We start from the raw sequence: 7,448 nt of genomic DNA on the forward strand, positions 1-7,448 counted from the left end.
CATCTGGGTGAAGCAATCATTAATGGAAAAAGGACCAGATTATCTGCCCTGCTAACAATGGGATAGCCCCCCACCCAAGTCCTATACAGGTAGATGGACCACAACAAAGATTATTTAGATATTCAAATATCAGTAACAACATTTAGCCAACACCCTACAGCTGTGGATAGCCCTTCGGAGAGCTAAAGAACTTCTCTACTCGGGGAAGGAAATAGCAAAAATACCTTTATCATGAACTAATTCACATAGAGTTACAGAACAGCCCTCCCTCACTCAAATCAAAGTCAACTCTAAGTCATGTCACCATCTTGATGTCATGATCCTCTTCTAGAACGAAGGACAAACACAAGCCATGAGTGAGTAGCAGCTCCTCTTCCCTCCCCTCCCTCCTCTTCTCTCCTCTGGTGTTCTGCCCAGGGGAAGGTAAACTCCATGGCTAATGAGTTTACTGGCTACATTTCTTGCTCAAAGATGAATCCTTAAACCCAATTCACTCTAGAGCTCATAGACTGAAAAACAGGTCCCCACCCACCTAGCACAGAGTGGATGTAATAACTAAATAGTAATTGTTTCTCTTTTACCCAGGAACCCTGAGGGTCTTCCCCTCCCAATTTGTTTTTGATTAAAGGGGTCATCCCTTGAGTAACTTAAAGAAGGCTATTCATTGAATGGGTGTATCTCACTCAAAGTAAGATTGTGATAAGATCTAAGCCTGAAAGGGCCAGGACCTCACTTTGTTTCCTGGGCCATCTCCTGTTGTCCTGATGAATATCATGCCACTGGACCCAGATGGCTCAGGAGAAGAAGGTGAGGTTGGTGACCTTGTACAACCCTCCCTCACTCAAATCAAAGTCAATCTTGATGTCACGAATCTCTTCAAGAACGATGGACAAGAATTTCAGAGATGAAATTACTTCCTATCTACTCTGTATACATCTTATGTGTATGTAGTTATCTGCATATTGTCTTCCTCACTAGAATATAAACTCTTTGAAGACAGAGTTCATTTTTACTTTTCTTTGGATCCCCAGAACTTAACACAGTGCCTGACACATGGTAAGATCTTATTGCTTTTTAAGTGATGGTTTAAGCTGGAAGGACTCTCAAACCATCTAGTCTATCCCATTATGGAAGAAAAATTCTCATTACAAGATACTGACAAGTAGTGATCAATATTTTTCTTGAAGACCTCCATTTTCAAGGAACACAGCACCTTCTGAAACAACCCATTTCACTTATCCATAGATCTGTTAGGAAATATCTTCTTCACATCATTGCTTCTTTGCAATTTTCACTTACTGCTCCTAGTTCTATCCTAGGGACCAAGATGTACAAATCCTATCCTTTTCTCCCAGGCTACATGTCAAATACTGAAAGTCAGCTATTACATCCTATGTCCCCTTGAACCACCCCCCCCCAAAAAAACTTCTTCACTTCCATCCACAAATCCTCATTTATTATGAACTCAAAGATCCTTAACCATTACAGCTACCCTTATCTGGGTGCCAAACAACACTCCCCCAATCGCTATATGTGCTCTATTTTTCCTCAATTTCGCAAAGCACAAAGAACTCTAACACGAAATAATAAAGCTTCCAGTAGAATTTTAGGAAATAAAAATAGCCAAATATGGTGGCTTCTGTTGACCCAAAGGGCAAAAATACATTTTTTTTTCCTTTTTGGTCTGTATTTTTGATTTTATTGAAATAGAATAATCCACTGATGCAGACCAACAATTCAGTGAATTACACAGGGTCATACACAGACAGTATGTTATCAGGGAGCTAGACTTAAAAACAAATTCACCATACCACATTCTACAAATGGGAATATACCCTGAAAACTGGGGCTGAAAATTTACAGCCAAAGTGTTCTTGTACATTACATGTAAACATGATGTGTAAGTACAGCTGGCCAAGCAGCTTTGAAGTGACAATAACATGCCTCAACAATGTCTAAAGATGTGCCTTCTCAAACTAGCTTAAGGTGAAGGATAGATCATAGAAATTTTAAAAGAATAAAGATGAAGCATAATAATGGAAATTTGTATACTCTTACACTGAATCAGTCATACTCTAAGATATAAAATTCCTTTTGGAATGTTTATGTTAAACCATGCATTAATTATCATCTATGGGTGAATCTGCACTTAGGAATAACCTTGCAAAGGTTTAATTTGTAATGCTAAATAACTGTTGTTTGGCAATGAAAGTAGTGATCTAAGATATTTTGGGAAAAAGCACACATCAGTCCACTTTTCCATAAATGTAAATGGTAGATACCCTTTTGGAAACCTTTTCTCAGAGGCCTTGACTCTTCATGAAGGCTTCCTACATACTGCCTTTTTTATCTTTCAAACTTTGAAAGTCCTTGTTTTATGCAGATCCTTGAACTGTTGGCTCGTGTCCATCAACTTTTTCTACTCATATACCTATTTCATCTCCAGAGTCACCACCTTCACATTTGGTTCCATAAGTTTTCCCATTTAAAATCTGGGCTTCTTAGGCATCAACATTTGGAACAAATCTGCCATGGAGAAAGTAAATGGAATGGCAAGTCTTTTCTACATTGCTTCCAACACTGCCTAGAATCAGTTTCTTAACAACTTCTTTCAAGTCATTTATATTCTGAGTGATGATTTCTATCATTTTCTTGGAAATCTGACAAACTTGTTGGTGCTAGGCTAAAAAGATCTTACAGATCTGACTGCTGTGATTCTTGATAAAACCAACACAAGAAGCAGAAAAAGTAGTTTGGACATCAACATAGGCTTCAATCATTATCTGCCATTTTTTGGCCATGTACCACACGAGCAACCTTATCCTTCTGCAAAACAGCAAGGCTTATTTCAAAAACATGACCCTTAAGACCATCAGACGTAATTTTAGTCTTTGTGACAAATGTCTTGCCAATTTCATATATATGCGTATGTATATATGTATGTATGTGTATGTATATGTGTGTATGTGTATATATACATATATACATGTGTGTTTATATACGTGTGTGTAGAGAAAGAGAATAGCTAGTACCTTGACATCATCTATCTTTGAAAATAAGTTAACCACTTTCCTCTTTGCCCTTTTTTTAACTACCTTTTATGAAGCATTTATTGTTGCTGTAACCATTGCTCTAGGAAAACCAAAAGGTCACATTGCCTTCTTTGATTATCCCAATTGTTAATATTTTGTGTATATGCACATACATATATGTATGTATATATAAAATATATGGGTATGTATAAATATGTAAGATGTGGGGGCAGGGGGGCAGGAATGTTGTATAATAGATAGAATTGACCTTATAGCCAGAAAAACCTGAGTTCATGTTTAGGCTTTGACATATACTGGCTGTATGTGACCTTGGGCTTAACTTCTCAATACTCCAAAAATTCACCAAAGCTATAAGTCTCAGATATTGTTTGCTGCTGTTTGTCCTTCATTCTGGAAGAGGACAATGACATCAGGGAGGTGATGCCATGACATGAAGGTGAATTGGATTTGAATGAGGGAGGGTATGCAAAGTCGCTGGACTCCCTTTCTTCTCCAGGGCCCTAGGGGACAGCGAGTGGCAAGATATAGATCAGGACAGCTGGACATGGCTCAGATTGCAGTAGGGGACCCTGGCCTTTTCACACCACAGTTTTCTTGCTTTCTTTCTTTCTTTCTTCCATTCTATCTTCTTCCCTCCCTCCCTTCCTTCCTTCTTCTCTCTCCATGTAGGGTATCACACCCTTACCTGCCATGGTCTGGCCAAAGGGAATGTAAATTTTAATCTTTTAATCTCTGAAACTTTTTTTTTGTTTTGGTTTGATTTTTTTCTCTTAAAGACCAGCCTTAACCACAAATCACTGTGGTCCCAGACCAGCCCTACTTGGTCACTGTTTGGGCCCGGATTGGCTCAGAATGAATGTAAATAACAATTGTTTCTGTTTTGGCCAGAAACCCTGAGGGTCTCCTCCTCCCAGATCTATGTTTTTTTTTAAGAGGTCAAGATTTGCCTCATTTTTTTAAGCCTTAATCACTGAATGGGAGGCTGCCTCAGTCAAACTCAGACCTGTTAAAAAGTGTCAGAGAGGTGCCAACCTGGATTGATAGAAGGTATCTTCTCACCTCAGAGTCCCCTATAACAGTCAAATACAGGTCCAAGTCCTACCCCTATAGTTTGTATTTATTTATCAACATATGTGTTGTTCTTCACCTCTTCTCTATTCCCCCACTGACCACCCATCCTATAAGATATAAGCTCCTCCAGGGCAGGGGCTGTCTTGTTTTTTGTCTTTTTAATCCCAGTCCCTAAAACTGAGCCTGACACATAATAGGTCCTTAGTAAATGCTTGTTGGATTGGAATGAATAGCTTTTTTTTTAACTCTTGAATTTTTCCGGTTATCTTTCTACAACACTTTCTCTTGAGAAATGCAAACATTTTCCTTTGGGACAATCTGTTGTTTCAGATAACCTGACTCCTATAAGATAGGATGATCTTATATTTGTCAGGGCTGTTCACACCTTCACTCAACAAGTTCAATTGTAGGATTATCGTATCAGTTGTACATGAGTAGAAACTAAATACCTAAGCTGTAGCATAGGAGCTGGCATCACAGATGGAATGAACAGAGCCTGGCTTCCTGTTTTGGCATTTCATCTCACATACACACAAAAAAGAACTTCAGAAGGTTTTTATTTAAGGAAATAGAGTGCGTTATCTCCCCTATGCCGAGGACTGTCTCCCTCCTCGCCTCTGCCTCCTTGCTTCCCTGACTTCCTCTAAGGCTCCTCTAAAGTCCTGCCTTCTACAGGAAGCCTTTACAGATCCCCCAGAATACTAATGCTTTCCCTCTGTAATTAAGTCCAGTTTATCCTGTATATGCCTCATTTGTGCATATTTGGTTGTTTGGATGTTTCCCCCCCATTAAACTTGAGTTCCTTTAGAACAATGAAGGCTCTTTTGTGTTTCTTTGTATCCCCAGCCCTTAGCACATGGAAGACACTTAATATATGCAAGTTGACTGACAACATAGTCTTCCCACAAGTTCATCTAAGAAAGGAATAAGGGAGAATTTGTATGTTAAGAACATTAAGAAGGACATAGAATTACCATAATGATAATTACGACTAGGAACCAGAAACCCATATTTTCTTAAATACCATAGTAGCCCCATTTCAAATTGTTTTCTCCAGGGATCAGTCCATAGGAGAGGGGCATTGCAGGCGGAAAACAGGAGAGCAAACCTAGAATTTTTTTTTAATTAGTCATATGGTGCTGCCTAAAGTGTTCAGGGTCCTTGGAACAGCTCTGTATCATGGACCTACTGCTGACCCTGTGTAGAGAGAAGTGTAAGTATCCTTTTTCCATGGTCTCTTGTCACACAGCCATCATCCCAGTGTAGGCCTTAATCTCTAATAGGGACTATTGCAATGGCCTTCTAATTGGTCCCCCTGCTTCATCTCTTCAATTCTTACTCCAGACAACTGCCAAATTGACATTTCTAAAACGCAAAGGAAGGCAGCATCACTGCAAAAGGGGCCTGGAAGCATTTTCTCTGGATTGATAGGTATTCCTAATACTTCTGATAGAGTAGAAATTTCCATCTCCCATGGTACTTAATACCCATATAGTCATATGTGGGGCAAGTTACCCTACCACTCTAAAATCTGGTCTTTGCTGATCTCTTAGGTGTGTTCTAAACTCTACTGATCCCAGGAAATAGCCATGAAGACCAGTTTAAATACAAAGAAATCTGAACTATGTCTGTTAAAGTTTGAGTGGGGGGGAGGGGAGAAGAGGTTACCAAAAGCAATTTTTTAAAAACAATCATAATATGACACATTGATTAAGACTGTTCCCATGTCACCATTGCCGCATTATACCAACTGTATTCTTTCCCATTACATTTACATTATTTGGATGATAAAATACCCCAAATACAATTTCACTTCACTATGCTTACTGAATCCTAAATCTAGAGCTGGAAAGAGCCTCAGAGGTCATCTAGTCCAATCCCCTTATATAAAAGAAACTAAGGCCAAAGGAGGTAAAGTGAATGTCCAAGATCACACAGCATAGCAGGGCCACTATTCAAACACATGTCCTGTAATTTCAAATCCAGCTGTCTTTCCACTATATTACTTCCACTAGAACAGGCATGTACAATAAAATATTGGTCAAATCAGTGAAATCCTGGACAATTAGCAACCCAGGAGACAATTCCAGATAAATTGTTAAGCCCCTCTAACAAGAAGATAGAATATCACTAAGTACAGGACCCAGGAGGGCATTTGGCAGGATCAGACTAGCCAATAACCTGATATGATCCATCTGTGAGGAGAAATTTCTGAAAGAAAATATTAGAATGTGTGTTTTTATTAGCTTTGTACCCTGGACAAGTCATTTACCCTCTCTCAGCCTCAGGTTCCTCATCTGTGAAATGGGGATAATAAAAAGTCACTTACTTTTTAGAGTTATATGAGGACAAAATTATATAAAATATATAAAAGTAATTTGCAAACCTTAACACGTTACATAAATGCTAGATAATATGCTGCTGCTGCTGTGGACAATGATGACGATGCTGTGCTCTTTTCCTGAAAACTTTGAGAAGCTCCTAGCAAATACCATTTGGCTCCTGAGAAATGCAGGTTTTGCTAAAATATGAATTTTGAGCTCTTTAAAATGTATGGAAAATGTAAGCTTTTCAAATAATCAGTTCTCTGGGCTACTCGTCACTTTTAATGGGCTTTGCAAGCATCAATTTTTAAAGACCATTTCATTTTTTCTTTTGATCTTGCCATACCAAAAGGTAATCATCATGGTGAACTCATTTCATGATTGTGTCAGGTCCATCCAAGGGACACACATTGAAAGAAGTTTTGATGGTTCTATGAATGCCTTATTGTGCCTTTTTCCTTGTAACTTTAAACAAAGAAATTCCAATGCCTTTTAGCTTTGTTTTTTTTTTTCCTGATTCAAATTAGTACTGCTCTCCCTATTTGAATTTCTAAAGAGTTCAAGATTATTTTATTATTTCCAGGCTGTGAGAAGAGAAATCTGAGTGTCCTCTAGCGAATAAAATATTGATTGTATGTTGTGCACAAGTCATGGAACTCCAATAAAAATTAATATCTTCTCCCTCTTTAGGCAGTTTCTTGTCTTAATTTGCTGGTTAAGTGCTAGTAAACAAACCAGTTAGGAAAAGTTGGTCACTTGACTACTTTGAAAAGGGCCAAGCAACCATTTACTGGGTCTTAAGAGTTATAATTATCCAGAATCAAGACTGAAATATCATAATGAGTTTGGGACTAAATGAGATGGGGTAAGTTGGTTTTCATCAGTTTCAGTAACATGTGATTGACCTAACTTGAGGGTGAACTCAGTTGAAAAATAGGGTTTCTTGAATGTTTCATCTACATTTTGCTTAAACAGGCCAAATAATAGTAGGTCTAGGGTA

At 38.4% G+C, this 7,448-nt stretch overlaps 1 pseudogene; it reads right to left on the bottom strand.

Moving 5' to 3' along the window:
* Positions 1-2,283: 2,283 nt before the first annotated feature.
* On the bottom strand, positions 2,284-3,066 carry LOC140526752 (small ribosomal subunit protein eS1-like; annotated as a pseudogene).
* Positions 3,067-7,448: the final 4,382 nt, after the last annotated feature.

This window comes from Notamacropus eugenii, chromosome 2 (genome assembly GCF_028372415.1).
Source record: "Notamacropus eugenii isolate mMacEug1 chromosome 2, mMacEug1.pri_v2, whole genome shotgun sequence".
Classification (NCBI taxonomy): Eukaryota; Metazoa; Chordata; class Mammalia; order Diprotodontia; family Macropodidae; genus Notamacropus; species Notamacropus eugenii.